General features: G+C 43.9%; 1 protein-coding gene and 1 pseudogene across 2 annotated transcripts in view; one reads left to right on the top strand and one right to left on the bottom strand.

The window, feature by feature from the left end:
* LOC124605586 (complexin) overlaps positions 1-17,370 on the top strand; it is a 737,935-nt gene that overhangs the window by 450,197 nt on the left and 270,368 nt on the right. The gene's annotated exons all lie outside the window — the stretch shown is intronic.
* On the bottom strand, positions 15,778-15,895 carry LOC124607893 (annotated as a pseudogene).

Here is a 17,370-nt window from a genome sequence, read left to right as displayed (position 1 = left end):
GCCCCAACGTAAGTTCCTTCTGAGTGCAGTAAACGTATCGTTCAACTTATTGCCGCATTGTCATATACGGGTAGCGGAACATTCATTATAAAGTGCCCTGAAATCACCAGTAGAGCGATTCACTGAAACAACTCAGCTAAGGCACACAACAACAGTGGGGTTGAGGCACTGTTGAGTCATTGCAGCAGTCTTGTGCAGCAATAAAAAAAATTACCCTGACTTGCGATCGTATGTTAGTAATGCGTGCATAAAGAAGGGAGTATTATCTATAAGGTGTTCGAAGGGGCTTAGCATGTATTTGGATGTCGCTATATTCTGATTAAAGTAGTTCGTATTAAACCGTGACCTCTACCTAACAGGCATGAAATTACGATTGCCGAAATGTGGCAGTTAGCACATACAATTACATCGTGCATGCGCGCCTATAATGAGCCGCTCACACCCTGGAGTTCGATTGGAATTTAGCCGAAGTTTAATTGCTAATCTCCGATTCGTTTCGTCAATATTGTTCGTTGATGAAAGTGCTTTCAACCGTTATGACAGCAACAATACATCTCAGCTCCGATGGAAGATCGAATGCCGCTCCTGAGATTAATTTTTTTTTTTTACAGCGCTTTCATCATCAATTGGAGAACTGGGTTATTTTGATGCGGATCATGCACGTACATCTATCGTGAATTGAGGCTCTTTAGTGTGAAACATTGATCATTGATTCCAACACATCTCACGACCTTATTATTATCAAATATTCTAACTCTACACTGCTGGAAGACATCAGCATTTAAAACAAACGAGATGTGTCTTACCGCATTCCTACTTTTAAGTGTATGAGCGGTTACAAGACTACAGAATAAAATGTAACACAAGAAACAGTTCGTGCTAATTATCTCAGAGAAACATAGCACGGACAAACATGTTGTTGTTGTTGTGGTCTTCAGTCCTGAGATTGGTTTGATGCAGCTCTCCATGCTACTCTACCCTGTGCAAGCTTCTTCATCTCCCAGTACCTACTGCAACCTACATCCTTCTGAATCTGCTTAGTGTATTCATCTCTTGGTCTCCCTCTACGATTTTTACCCTCCACGCTGCCCTCCAATGCTAAATTTGTGATCCCTTGATGCCTTAGAACATGTCCTACCAACCGGTCCCTTCTTCTCGTCAAGTTAGGCCACAAACTCCTCTTCTCCCCAATTTTATTCAGTACCTCCTCATTAGTTATGTGATCTACCCATCTAATCTTCAGCATTCTTCTGTAGCACCACATTTCGAAAGCTCCTATTCTCTTCCTGTCCAAACTATTTATCCTCCATGTTTCACTTCCATACATGGCTACACTCCATACAAATACTTTCAGGAACGACTTCCTAACACTTAAATCTATACTACCAGTTTTTCCATTCGTCTGTAAAGAATTCGCGTTAGCATTTTGCAGTTGTGATGTATGATTGAAAAAAACAACTAACAATTCACTTGTATGTTCTATGGAGAAACTGAGAATAAACTGTTGGAAATATTTTCTTTGTTTTCTAGTCAATTAACGTGTCAACAAAATACTTTATATGAATCGAAAATCACTCTGCACTTTAAATGCGAAAATTTTTACGTTAGGCTTTACCGTCACTGTTATTGATAGCGAATGAAACAACAAGTTTACTGTTACCAGTCACTCTTTATTTATATCCACCCCGCGTTTCAAAGCTTTAAAACTCCATCGCCAGATAGATTTATATGTGTTAATACGTCATGTTTGTATTGTGTTGCCGGCCGCTGTGGCCGAGCGGTTCTAGGCGCTTCAGTCCGGAGTCGCGGTGCTGCTACGGTCGCAGGTTCGAATCCTGCCTCGGGCATGGATGTGTGTGATGTCCTTAGTTAGTTAGGTTTAAGTAGTTCTAAATCTAGGGGACTGATGACCTAGTGCTTAGAGCCATTTGAACCATTTGTATAGTGTTACGACGTTAGAGTAACCTGTAGCACTGTCTAGTAGAGTAACAATATATTACTTAGCAACATGGTATTGGGGAGCCTTTTGACGAAAACCAAAACGTCATTGTAAATGTGAAAATAAAACAACTAAAACGGAATACATCTAGCGGTCAGAGCCTGCTTTCCCTGTCGTAATGCAAGCTGTCACAATTTGCAACCAAAGATGGTGTCTGAGATATACTAGGTGCAAGGAATATATAGCTAAACAGAAACATTATTTCCAAGAATAAAGAACATATAGAAAAAAACTATTATTTCATAGCATGTCTAAAAGCGTTGTGGAGGTCTTCGGTTGAACTGACGAGTACATTACGTTAGAGCGAATATTTCAAGTTGTGTACAATTCCTTTTCTGTCAAGTTTATATAGCTTAAATTTCGTAATTTACGAAATGGCATAATCCGCATTAAAAGTGAAACATATTGGTGACAACAGATATAATTTGTCAGCAATAGCGGCTTACAAACTGTCAGTGGTAATAACGTTTGTGGTGACATTGTGATATTTCGCATGAAATGCGTAAATGCTTGCAGACGCCAGACTCATAGGGGGTTGATTATTTTGCAGTGTGGCCACGGCAGGCGTCGTGAGCAGCCCACAGGGCAGAAATTGGGCTGTCAGAGGCACCCAGTTTCCCCTTACAATTCGCATGCGGCTACTGTCTGTACATTAGAGTATTCAGCCTTTCCTCACGCTACAGATATTCGCACAGATACGCACACGAATCAAGTGACGCATTTTGAGAGAAAACTTTTGTGACACAAAAAGAAACAATCTCCGTTCTGCGATAATGAGTTTCATAAAGAAAAGGAAGCTTATGGTTTAACGTCCCATTGATGATGATACTCATTAGAGACGCAGCACGCTCGGATTGCAGAAGGAATGGAAATTAAATGAGCCATGCTCCTTTGAAACACACCATACCGATGCTTAGGAATTTAAATGTTAATCGTTGAAAGAATGGCGCCATTGTTCTTTTGTTTAAATTTAGAAGTGCGGCATTTGTAGTATACTGAGCAAGAATTCTGCTGATTTCACTGTTTATCCGGCTAAGCGCTCACGAGGAAAGGGTAAAACGTAGCTTAAGTAGGAATGAAGATACTCATTTTCCCTATGCTCCATACACGAATGTAACAGAATAGGAAATTGCTCAATGTAAAGACAAGATATAGTTTAACTTTTTACCAAACATCTCGCAAATTTCTTGACTGATTTACTTCAAATTTTTGCGCAATACTCTAATACGCTCTGACGGACATAGGCTACATATTTTTCAATATAAAGTGTATAAATATACAGGGTGAGTCGCGTAATACGTAACACCCCCATTATTCCGGGGGCGATTGCACGTATCGACAAGCGGTGTTCGGCGAATCATAGCCGACTATGGGGCACATACTTCGGTACATGCACAATAATCACAACGTTTAAATTGACCGAGATAACGAGGCAAGTACATGTTTTTTAAATGGGACGCTGTACTTTTTTTACCATCAGTCAAACGCTCTGGAAAAGACGCGTGTAGTGATGTAACGCATGTTGCTATTGTGATTCAAACTTCGCTTAAAAGACGCTGGGAAATATTGTACGATTGAAGGTCGAGGCGGTCGGAAGCGGCTGCAGACTGTAAACATGCCTCGCGCGACCCTCGGGCCGAGTTGCCGTGCTCTATGCAGCACGCACGGCCTACGCTACGTAGGTAAATCCTCATGCGCCCTCTTTTAAGCAAAGTTTGAATCACAATAGCAACATGCGTTAGATCACTATATGCGTCTTTTCCAGAGCGTTCGAATGATGGTAAAAAAAGTATAGCGTCCCATTTAAAAAACATTTACTTGCCTCATTATCTCGGACAATATATACGTTGTGATTATTGTGCATGTACCAACGTATGTGCCCCATAGTCCGCTATGATTCACCGAAAACCGCATGCCGATAAGTGCAATCGCTCCCGGAGTAAAGGGGGTGTTACGCCTTACGCGACTCACCTTGTGTATGTAACGCATAAGCGGAAATCTTGTTAGTAAAAATCTCGAAAAGTTCTTGACGCAATTTAGCTCAAATTTTTACATGATATTGTAATACACTTTCGGATAGACATAGGCTACAAATTTCTTTAATATATGCCGTACGTAAATTTATAGATACGAAGGTATTCGGAAAGTAGGGTCCGATCGGGTGTGAAATGGAAACCACAATGAAAATCTAAAGAATGTTTGCACAGATTTGTTGGGCAATGTCTCTAGCAAGCCTGACGATCGCAGCACGTCGCTTTTTTCAGTCATGATCTCACAGTGAGAACGTAAACATGGCGAGAAAATAGTGTCTCCCGCCAAGCATGAGGCCCTGGTAAAAGATTTCACCTGTAGTTATGCAACCCACGTAACATACCTGTCGTGCGTTTCGTTCTACACAATTCTTGGCTACACTCTGCAGGGACAACTAAGATCCTCCTGCAGCATTTTCGATGGGAAGTGTAGAGAACTGGCGGAAAGCACAGGTGGCTGCTTTCTAAGACGATGGTATTGGAAAGTTGGTACAACGCTACGACAGATGTCTAGGTCGGAACGACGACTATGTAGATAAGTAACTGGAAGTTGTATCAAACTGTTGCAAATAAAACATTTTTTATTTTTACAGTGGTTTCCATTTCGCGACCGATCGGACCTTACTTTCCGAAAAGCCCTCGTAATACATAAAGTGGAAACGTTGTTAACAAAAATCTCGAAGAGTTCTCTGCCGATTTTACAAGATGATACTTTAGTAAACGTTCGGGCGGACATAGACGACACATTTTTTAAATATCTATGGTACATAAAACCTATATCTATACTAATATATGAAAAGGTCGTTTGTTTAACGTTGTTACCAAAAATCTCAAATAGTACCAAAGTACATGTGTATTGCAGCAACAGTAAACAGAGAGAGGGAGAGAGAGAGTGGAAGAGAAAATAGACAGAGAGGGGGAGGCTGAGACAATGGTCAGAGAGAGGAGGAAAGATGAGATGCCAGAGAGGGGCGAGGAGGAGATGGGTTTGGGGGGAGGAGAAGGAGATGGACAAAGAGATGGAGAGAAGGAAATGAACAGAGACAGGGGGAGAAGAAGATAAGAGCGCATATACATTTCCAATGCATATTTAGCAATTGTGAAGAATTGCCGACTTTGCTTGTGTTGGAACAAAGACATGGATGCAGATTCTCAGCTGATCCTCACACATATATATACAATTTTCTAACATTCTGCGTGGTGTCTGTCTGTTCTAAGTCGTGTCTCCCTACCACTTTAGCGCAACAACGCTCTGAGCGTGTTTTTTAGGGGATTGAACCTGGGACCTGTTGCTGGTAAGGAGACGCCAGACCACACATGACATGTAGAGTTCAGTGAGACTAGCGATGATATAATCAAATACTTAATGATTTCAGCATCAGCTCCACTGCACTCCCTGTAAAAGAATATTAATACTAACTAAATTTAGTGGAAGGGGTTCAAGGCTTTCCTATTTTTAGTTAGCTGGTAAAATAACGTCGAAAAAGCAGTTAAGTTTACCATTGGAAATTTTATTCTACTCACAAAACATTGTTTATAAATTGCACTATTGATAAAAGGAAATATTTTAATACAGGATGATAAAAGCCAACTGCGTTCTACAAAAATGTGAACGAATATTCCCTGAGTGGGTTTCCAAGTTCTACAATGGATCAAAGGATGACCTATGCCATATCACATCTATAATCTAGGTTTAAATTAAGTTTCACAAAAGAGAAGACTATCAAAATGGTCTACAGTGACCCTCAATTATCTTCAGTTACTTATCTAACTTGTCGTAAATTACAGTGGCTGATGTGGCTTCTCAATAATTATATAACAGAAAAATAATCGCGTTTCAGATTTTAACTTACATAGCAAATGTGAATACCATTAGCTTCAATTGACGATCGACACTAGTATTACGTAAAAAGGGGATGTAACAGATGAGACTTCTGCAGTTCTGAGTGAAGCCTTATGCGCTCAAAAATGCGGCATCACGTGCGTTCATTACCTTGTCGGTGTTCGTCAGGGGGCGGCGGCCGGCGCAGCTCCATACAGCTCTCCGTCTCGGAAGCAACTCTCTCCTAACTTCTCCTTACTACAATTTACCGAAGTTGGTTTAAAAAAAACTATCTGGCTGTGTTTTCATCTGACCAATCAGGGTCTCAATGTCAACCTTAAGCTCCGCCTACAAAAATTCTGTGTATCCAATGAGAAACGTTATACTTCTCGTGGTGGGGCAATGTTTTTAAAGTTTGCAACGTTTCAGAGACGAGAAAAAGTCTCACGCTAAAACTTGCAGCTGGTGTTGCCCTTTTAGTGTTATCATAAGATCTATACTGTTCTTCTGGAGGGCTCTATCTTTTAACATGGGCTGGGGGTGGTCTTGGCAGTCAGCTGGCGACGTGGGTGTCCGCCCCTTATCGTAGGGCCATCTAGCTTAACACGGTTGTGCTCTCGGCTTCTGTTCTCGTTTCTCCCCTCGGAGCTGCGTTTGTCTCACGGTGGGAAGGTATGACATGCATTTAGACGTTCTTGTGTTAGTCTGTGGTATTCCATTTGCTCACTCGTTGATCGTATTACTTTGGTTAATTTAATGTCAGGATTCATTCGGAGCTATGTGACATACTGCTATCAAGTCAGGGATTTCATGCAAGGTGTTGGATTTGCCTGACACCTTACAATTTGAAGAGCGTTCAGTGTTTTTAATTACTACGTGAAACAGGAGACACTCAGTTATTCTTGTTTATCACTTATCGTTCTCTGGAACCCACCGATGCTCGGAGCGGTGTAACATTATTAAAAGCAGTCATATTGGTATTCTAGGACGCCAGTTATGATTTTTATACTGTAAATTACTGTTCAGAGAGGACTTTTGTGCCCCTTGTAGTGATGGCTCACCCGAGCTAACACGATGGAGCTGCCACACACTGTGCTCTCAATCTCACTTGATCCTCTTTTATGCTTCCTCAAAATGCCTCCGTCAGCAGTCTACGGCAGGTTTCAAGAGCGGCTGAGCGTTCAGAACACGCGCTGACGCCGCGTATCGCGCGACACGGGCATTCCATCCCGAGAGCCATTCCTGTGCGCAGCGCTTCGCTAGAGTGCCCGCCAAACTAGGAGACTAGATGAAATTGCTCGTTGTGTGTGTGTGTCTGATCGAAGCCAATACACTCCGCCCTGTATGGAAATTGCATTATAGGCCCCACTCTGCCAAGGGCACTTCCGCGCGTGGCGTACCAACCCGGCGGGGCCAACGAAGCTGCCGGCGGTTGGCAGCACTGTTTGCGCGCGGGACGTATTTGAAGCGCGCTTCGCAGCGGCGGGGCACTCCATCGGAACGCCGTCACGGGCAAATGTTGACAGCAGTCGTTATGGGGCAGTTTATTCGCGGCCCGCCTGCCGGCTGGTTATTGACGCTGCAGCACAGCAGCGCGCTGTTCGCACACGTGTCGGTAGTCCATTCGGTCAGCTGAGCAGTTTCGCAATGTAGGCCGTCCGCAGCTCCGGCAGAATAGCTAAGCGTGTTCGGTCAGGGGAGTGCCCACCCTCTGTAATTAAAACTAACCTGGGTGATGTTTTCATTGTGTCATCGATGGAATTTCAGACGTATTCTGCGACATTCGCATAGAAACGATGGCGAAAAGTGACGAAGAAACAGATAGACAGACAGACAGAACGAAAGAAAACGTGGTCTTGTTGCTAGCGTCGATGCCCTTAGACCTGTGGTTCCCAGTTTTGTATCTCGCCTGGAAGACGGCGCGTGGGTCTGCTCCTGTAGACTGAATCGGTAGGCCGAATGTAGGAAGTGAGTAGAAGCAGGGAAAGGTGAAAATCTCTCGGTACTGCTCTTAGAAATGGTGTTACTATATCACAATATTAACTAATACATGATACCGTGAATACCTAACTTTGCACTGAGGAACACGTAGGTGCGAAGCCGGATGTATCAAGTTACACCGTTAAGTAGTGGCTCGCCCACTATGAAATAGAAACAATGTTGCCAGGTCTTCTCCTCGGCGTCAAATGGGGAGAATCTGGAGCGGCGCTCATAGAGCTGAGCAGCGTCTGCTAGAGGGCGCTGTCCTCGGTGTCGGTGTCGGAGCGCCAACCTATGATCTTGCACCTACGTCGTGGCATCGTAGCTATCGATACCCCACCCAACCTTTCTGAGACCATCACCACAGAGTGTAACCAGATATTGGCTACTATGCCCCTCACCCTCTCTCCTTTAACAACATTATCGCTTAACTGAACTTTAGAATGAAAAAGAACTGTCTTCGAACTCATTTATTTGTAAAATAACGAAAGATGAATGACTTTTAATTTTTGTAGGTGTTTGAGTGAACCACGAACAAATGAGTCAATTAGACAAATGCTACTGCTTATTTCTGACAATCTTCTTTATTGACTGGTGAAGAAATTCTGCTACTTACAGCTCCTTTCCCCAAAAGCAGGCTATTGCTTTTTGCTAAGCATGCGTCCGCCGCACCAATCCTCTCCCTAGCGACACTTGGTTCAAGTGCATCCTTCACCCTATTTAATATCATCCAAATTAAAATGCGTGTACTATACTTATGGTTTGTAAACCACTGACACTGACAGAAATGGAAAGAGAACATGCAGTCAATGTTTGTCTTCTGACCTTTACCAATAATAATAACAACAATAATAACATAATTATTATAATATTTCTGAGTATACCCTACAACAACGTAGGAGCAATTACACAGTTACTGGTGCTCGTATTTGTCGAGATTAGATTTATCATTGGCGAAGTCAATGAGGAAGCAATTTCCGGTCCGCTGTACAAACTACCTGCAATTCGGAGAAGTCATTTTCATGAGATATTTAAGCATATGTAGTGTATATATACACTATGTGATCAAAACTACCCGGACACCTGGTTGAAAATGACTTACACGTTCGAGGCGCCCTCCATCAGTAATGCTGTAATCCAGTATGGTGTTGTGGCACCTGATGACAGCTTCCACTCTCACAGGCATACTTTCAATCACGTGCTGGAAGGTTTATTGGGGAATGGCAGGCCATTCCTCACGGAGTGCTGCACCGAGGAGAGGTATCGACGTCGGTCGGTTAGGCCTGGCACTAAGTCGGCGTTCCAAAACATCCCAGAGGTGTTCTATAGGATTGAGGTCAGGACTCTGTGCAGGATAGTCCATTACAGGGATGTTATTTTCATGTAACCACTCCGCCACATGCCGTGCATTATGAGCAGGTGCTCGATCGTGTTGAAAGATGCAATCCCCATCCACGAATTGCTCTTCGACAGCGGGAAGCAAGACGGTGCTTAAAACATCAATGTAGACCTGTGTTGTGCTAGTGCCACGCAAATCAATTAGGGGAGCAAGCCCCATCCGTGAAAAACACGACCACACCATAACACGACCGCCTCCGGATTTTACTGTTGGCACTACACGCGCTGGCAGATGACGATCACCGGGTATTCGCAATACCCACACCCTGCCATCGGATCGCCACATTGTGTACCGTGATTCGTCACTTCACACAATGGTTTTCCACTGTTCAATCGTCCAGTGTTTATGCTCCTTATACAAAACGAGCCATCGTCTGGGATTTACCGGCGTGATGTGTACCTTATGAGCAGCCGCTGGACCAGGAAATCCAAGTTTTCGCACGTCCCGCCTGTCATAGTGCTTGCAGTGGATCCTGATGCATTCTCAAATTCCTGTGTGATGGTCTGGATAGATGTCTGCCTATCACACATTACGACCCTCTTCAACTGTCGGCGGTCTCTGTCAGTCAACAGAAGATGCCGGCCTGTACGCTTTTGTGCTGTGTGTGTCCCTTCATGTTCCCAATTCACTATCACATCGGAGACAGTGGACCTAGGTATGTTTAGGAGTGTGGAAATCACGCGTACAGACGTATGACACAGGTGACACCCAATCACTTGACCACGTTCGAAGTCCATGAGTTTCGCGCAGCGCCCCATTTTGCTACTGATATCGCTGATACGGAGTACCTGGCAGTAGGTGGCAGCACAATGCACATAATATGAAAAACGTAGGTTTTTGGGGTTGTCGGAATCCTTTGGATGACATAGTGTATCAGTTTCACTTTCATAGATACATGGTACAAAGGAAATCTATAATACGTGATCTATGTGAGAAATATGTTATTCATGTATTTCTTTCACAATCTGTAACCGCTACCACGTTGTGTCACGTGTTAATGTTAGTATTTATTAAAAATGTAATTATTTGTAATTTATGTAATCAGCATTACAGGTTTATGACATAGCGATAATGTAATGGCCTTTTAAAAACAATTTAATTTTTTGACCGAAACACAATCGAAAACCTTTGTTTCTACCCCTCAGAAAATTACATTTTACCTCCAATGGGTTAATTACCTCCAGGCTGGGCACCACTGCTCTAGACGGCAGGGTCCCGGCTCCAGTTCCAGCCTGGTCGGAGATTTTCTTCGCTCAGGCTGTTGTGTTTTCTTAATCAATTCATATCTTTATCGTTGCGCAGTTCGCTCAAGTGGCGTCAAATAGAAAGACTTGCAACACAGAACCGAACAACGCCAGATGGTGTCTCTGAGCCATAATGCCACACGATAATTTCGTTGCACACCGTAGGACGCGTGAAATAGAGCGGATGTACAGGTATGGACAAAGAAATATGAACAACGGCCTAATACGGTGTACAATCACCCAAGCCCACAGCAGTTTGAGTATTACTTGGAACTGATACGTATATAACAAGGGAAAAAGACCGATAGTAACCTAATTACAAGTTTAGTGATGAAAATCTTGAGCAAATGGCGTCGTGTAAGTATGTGCAGGATATTGTGACGCCTTGTTTCTAACATAATTAAAGGATTGAATCCGAACGCTAAACTCCTTACAATTTGAGTTTTTTTAGTCTGTCTTGGGTGAATCACGGCTATAAAGGACCTAAAGTAAAGATTCCATGAAAAAAAATAATATACCATTATAAAAATCATAACTGCAACTCTCTCATTCGCTTCTGACTGCTTCCACTAATGTTCCGTCGCTCTGGGTGCCGATAACGCCCAAAGAGTACAAAATGACAAAGCAAAGGATAAATGATGGTCCCAGCTTCATGCAACAACGAAGAAAAAACTGCACATTGTACAGTTGTTTGAAAATAAGTAACCACACTGTCATAAATGTTCACTCAGTAAAATAAATGACTGATCACTTAACAAAAAAAATGAATATACCTGTTTTCTGTGAATAATAATAGACGCACTGCGCCTCTTAACCTTAAATTACGAAGAGTTTTTAAGAAATAGTGAAAGATAACTGCAATAGCTCTGGCGCAAGTATGTGTCTGTTAATTCAGAGTGTATACAAATCAATGACAAGTCTAAATCATGTCACCACTTTCTTGCTTCTGCACGACAACCGTGAGTTGTTGATTTCGTATGGCAAGGTCCAGTGTCCCATGCCTCCACCGAATACGTAATCAATTCTCTGGATACTGGATTCCCTGGAACTCGAAGCTGCGTAGCGCTTTGGAAGATCTTCGCCGATTAGATGCAACAACTATTTTTCCAAAAATCTTTAACAATAGGATTTTTCCCCGCCTATCGTATTTGTGCTACAAAACTGCAACTGACCGAAATTAATATTTTCCTACATTACGTACGCAATTAACATTTAGGTGAGTGGACCGTTACAGTACATAATTGTCTCGGTGAATATTTGAGGACTAGAACACAGTAGGTCATCCTAGAAAGCAAATGCTCCAAACAAGCGAAAGTAACTACGAGTCTGTCGAAACGAAGCGTAATCGGGTCTCTAATATTTTCAATGTATATAAACGATTTATCAGATAGGATCAGCAACGCTTTGCCTACAAGACAGTATCGCCGTTGGAAGTCACAAGAAAAAGAGGAAAGACCTGGACAAAATTTCCACCTGGTTTATCGAATCGGAGTTCTGGTTAAAGATGGATGTATTTCAGACACCGCGTATAACAACGGAAACGTATCCGATTACGTAGTGCGGAGAATCTCGAGCATGACGCATCGTTTAAATATTTAGGGGCAATAATACAGAGAAGCACGTAAGGGAAAATTGAAGACGTAGATATGTTGGAAGGGCTCTGGGAAAGTGCAGTGCCTCTGCAATGGAAGTCGCATCCAGGACGTTAGCGTAATGAATGGTATCATTTGGAGTCCTTATCAACTAGACATGACAGCAGACATCGAACAAATTCAAACAGGTGCTACTAAGATCGCAACACTGCGGCATGGGTCATCTGGAAATGTGACAGAACTGCTGGGGGAACATAAAAGGGAATCATTGGAAGAAAGAGGGCATAGTTGCCCCAAAACCCCGTTGAGTAAACTGTGGGAGCCTCCATTAGAAGAAGATTGAGGGATCATTGTGTGATCATTATGTCGCAGTCACCGTATATCTCGAAGAGGCATCATAGTAGTAAGAGAAGAGAGGACAAAGCGCGTGCAGAGTCATCGCGACAGCCATTTTTCACTCGTTCAGAACACGAATGGAATAGAAAAGAAAACTGACCGTACTAGTACGATGTACCCTTCGCCTTGTAGTGTGCATTGCTTTGTGAAATATCCGCTGACGGAAAACAAATACCAACACCAAGAAGGAGTAGTGCGAGATAAAATAAAGGGTGGTAGACGTGTTTCCACATCTGAAACATGATGTCTATTCAAATTTCGCACCAGTCGCCTAAGAGAGGCACTAGTAGCGGCAAAATGAGGATGCAGATCATCTTTGCTTTGATACACGCTGTAACAGTCGTGAGCGTTAGTTACCTTAGAGACTGGACGGTATGAGTTAACGTTAGTCAAGAATGACTTTAAGGCGGCACAGACGACATTATCAACTCCTCATTCAATTTGAACGAGGCCGTGTAATAGTGTTATGAGAAGCTGGATTTTCCTTCTGCGATATTGCAGAAGACTTGGCAGTAAAGTAGAAACTACGAGTATATATGATTGCTGACAGCGGTGTTCACGAGAATGTACGATCGCAACAACACCGAGCTCCGGACGGCACGTGGTACTAAAGAGAGGGAAGACTATTGTGTTCGGTTTATGGGTCTGACCTTTTGTACTGCATCTGCAGCAGCAATTTGAGCAGCTGTTAGCACCACAGGGACACAACGAACTGTAACACAACTGGCCATTAAAATTGCTACACCACGAAGATGACGTGCTAAAGACGCGAAATTTAACCGACAGGAAGAAGATGCTGTGATATGCAAATGATTAACTTTTCAGAGCATTCACACAAGGATGGCGCCAGTGGTGACACGTACAACGTGCTGACATGAGGAAAGTTTCCAATCGATTTCTCATACACAAACAGCAGTTGACCGCCGTTGCCTGGTGAAACGTTGTTCTGATGCCCCGTGTAAGGAGGAGAAATGCGTACCATCACGTTTCCGACTTTGATAAAGGTCTAATTGTAGCCTATTGCGATTGTGGTTTATCGTATCACGACATTGCTGCTCGAGTTAGTCGAGATCCAATGACTGTTAGCAGAATACGGAATTGGTGGGTTCAGGAGGGTAATACGGAACGCCGTGCTGGATCTCAACGGCCTCGTATCACTAGCAGTCGAGATGACAGGCATCTTATCCGCATGGCTTTAACGAATCGTGCAGCCACGTCTCGATCCCTGAGTCAACAGATGGGGACGTTTGCAAGACAACAACCATCTGCACGAACAGTTCGACGACGTTTGAAGCAGCATTGACTATCAGCTCGGAGACCATGGGTGCGGTTACCCTCGACGCTGCATCACAGACAGGAATGCCGGCCGTTGTGGCCGAGCGGTTCTAGGCGCTACAGTCTGGAACCGCGCGACCGCTACGGTCGCAGGTTCGAATCATACCTCGGGCATGGATGTGTGTGATTTCCTTAGATTACTTAGGTTTAAGTAGTTCTAAGTTCTTGGGGACTGATGACCTCAGAAGTTAAGTCATATAGTGCTCAGAGCCATTTGAACCATTTTTTGAACAGACAGGAGCGCCTGCGATGGTGTACTCATCGACGAACCTGGGTGCACGAATGGCAAAACGTCGTTTTTTCGGATGAATCCAGGTTCTGTTTACAGCATCATGATGGTCGCATCTGTGTTTGGCGACTACGCGGAGAACGCACGCTGGAAGCGTGATTTCGTCATCGCCATACTGGCGTATCACCCGGCTTGATGGCATGGGGTGCGGTTGGTTACACGTCTCGGTCACCTCTTGTTTGCATTGACGGCACTTTGAGCAGTGGACGTTACATTTCAGATGTGTTACGACCCGTGGCTCTACCCTTCATTCGTTCCCTGCGAAACCCTACATTTCAGCAGGACAATGCACGACCGCATGTTGCAGGTCCTGTACGGGCCTTTCTGGATACAGAAAATGTTCGACTGCTGCCCTGGCTAGCACATTCTCCAGACCTCTCACCAACTGAAAACGTCTGGTCAATAGTGGCCGAGCAACTGGCTTGTCACAATACGCCAGTCACTACTCTTGATGAACTGTGGTATCGTGTTGAAGCTGCATGGGCAGCTGTACCTGTACACGCCATCCAAGCTCTGTTTGACTCAATGCCCAGGCGTATCAAGGCCGTTATTACAGCCAGAGGTCGTTGTTCCGGGTTCTGATTTCTGAGGATCAATACACCCAAATTGCGTGAAAATGTAATCACATGTCAGTCCTAGTATAATATATTTGTCCAATGAATACACGTTTATCATCTGCATTTCGTCTTGGTGTAGCAATTTTAATGGCCAGTAGTGTACAAACGGTTACTTCAAGGACAGCACCAGAAGCTCTGTAGCGTGCGTTCCGCTGACTCCAATACACCACCATTTGCGACTTCAGTGGTGTCAATCGAGAGCTCATTGGAGGGCAGGTTGAAGGTCTGCTGTGTCTTCTAATGAAAGCTGGTTCTACCTCGCTGCCAGTGATCAACCTGTCTGTGTGCTAGACACACTGGACCTACACCTACGGTTATGGATTCGGCTGCGATTTCATATCACAAGAAGCGCACTCTCGTTGTCATCCCACTCACCTCGGCTCCACATTTGTACGTCAGTCTGGTGATTCGACCTGCCCTTCATGAACAGCGTTCCAGGAGGTGTCTTCCAATAGGATACCGCTCGTCCACATACCGCTGTTGAAGCCCAACACGGTTGTAGAGTGTCGCCATGTCGCTTGGCATGCTTGCTCACCAGCTCTGCCTGCAATCGAGCACATGTGGGACTATGTCATCGGACGCAATTCCAGCGACAACCGCAAACAGCATTACTGCCCCCGTATTGACCAACTGAAATGCCACAGGCATGGAACTCCATCCCACAAATCGACCCCCGGAAACTGTACAATACAGTGCATGCACGTTCGCATTCTTTCATTCAACGTTCTTGCGATTAAACCGGTTATTAACATACCAGCATTTCACATTTGCAATTGCATACCTCGAGCTTACATTAATTCCCGAAATTTCATTACTCTACATTAACTATGTTTTTGTGTTACAATTTTTTCGTCAGTGTGTGTAGATGTATAAGTACTCCGTCGTCAGGCCACGAGTAGCCCACCGGGACCATCCGACTGCAGAGTCATCCTCAGAGGAGAATGCTGATAGGAGATGCGTGGGGTCAGCACACCGCTCTCCCGGTCGTTATGATGGTATTCTTGAACAAAGCCGCTACTATTCGGTCGAGTAGCTCCTCAATTGGCATCACGAGGCTGAGTGCACCCCGAAAAATGGCAACAGCACATGGCGGCCTGGATGGTCACCCATCCAAGTGCCGACCACGCCCGACAGCGCTTAACTTCGGTGATCTCAGGGGAACCGGTGTATCCACTGCGGCAAGGCCGTTGCCATGTAGATGTATAGGTACAAATAAAAAATTAAAAAAAAACTCCGCTCGAACATGCCCTTTAGGCCCAACTGTATCGACCGCCTGCAGTGTCATGCCCAGCCCACAGGCGTCACTGGATGCCGGTATGGAGGGGCCTGCGGTCAGCACACCGCTCTCCCGACCGTTTTGTCAGTTCACGAGACCGACGGGTATAAATCGCGAATTGAAATCGACTGAACTTTGATCTATTCTTGGCGAAGAAACTGTTTAACTTCTTGCGGACATTATTGTTTCTCCAGTCCACTCACCACAACCCGTTGTTAAAATTAAAATACGAAAATTGTGGAAGGTGAGTGAGTCTTTTAATCATCAAACCAATCTTTGCACATCCAGTAGTATGAGTGAGAGGACTGTCATCTTGGAATTTGCAAGCCCTCTTAGGAGCAATCTGTACACCATCGAACAAGAACAACTGGCTTCAATTATTCCAGCTGTTTTAAAGGATGGATTTACTTTGGCAATCGTATTCTTTAACAACCACAATATGAATTTCCAAACAACTGCAGAAAATCAACCATTTTTCACAGTTGACAGTCGGAATTTTAGATTATTACGTTACCCTAGCTGTATCCGAAGGAAAATACTCCGTTCGGTAGGAAAACGAGTGAAACTTGACTCTATGGGTCGCATTACTTATGTGAATATATTATTCTCCTTGAATCCTGAAATTTATTCTCTACCTATACGTGGTGTACAAGAGGTTTGGCTATAACACCTCAAGTTAGTAATGTTTCGTTCATGCAGTTACTGTCACTACTGTTCGTTGAAGCCGCATTTTTATCATATCCAGCAATCACATACGTGGCGACAGCCTATTTTTTAGATTTAATATCCTGTTTACTGACGTCTTGCATCTGTTATTCACTACAATTTCAGCCGGCCGGAGTGGCCGAGCGGTTCAGGTTGCTACAGTCTGGAGCTGCGTGACCACTACGGTCGCAGGTTCGAATCCTGCCTCGGGCATGGATGTGTGTGATGTCCTTAGGTTAGTTAGGTTTAAGTAGTTCTAAGTCTAGGGGACTGATGACCTCAGAAGTTGAGTCCGATAGTGCTCAGAGCCATTTTTCAACTACAATTTCTTTTCCGTAATTGTATTTAAACTGAGGGCTTTTTCGACGATTATATCCTCGTTGATATTCACGGGTATCTGAATGAGTATACCTAAGTTATGGTACGAAAAACGCCACCACGGTTTTTAAATTTCAGATGAACTTCCAGCTCCATCTTGCTCTGTTATCTACAATAAAGCAAATCGCATATTCTTAGCTACTGTTGGGAAACTTACGCGGATGAATTTAAAACATCGTAGAAAGACAAATACAATTGGTAATATCCGCGCTCGAGTACTAGTTCAGTCTCTTGATAGTGGCACGATCTTCTGGCACTTACGGTGATTTTCAAATCAGGTGAAGCCCTGTGTGTGTGAAAAAGGCCAT

Source organism: Schistocerca americana, chromosome 3 (genome assembly GCF_021461395.2).
Source record: "Schistocerca americana isolate TAMUIC-IGC-003095 chromosome 3, iqSchAmer2.1, whole genome shotgun sequence".
NCBI classification, from domain to species: Eukaryota; Metazoa; Arthropoda; class Insecta; order Orthoptera; family Acrididae; genus Schistocerca; species Schistocerca americana.
This window is presented reverse-complemented; position numbering and strand designations above follow the sequence as displayed.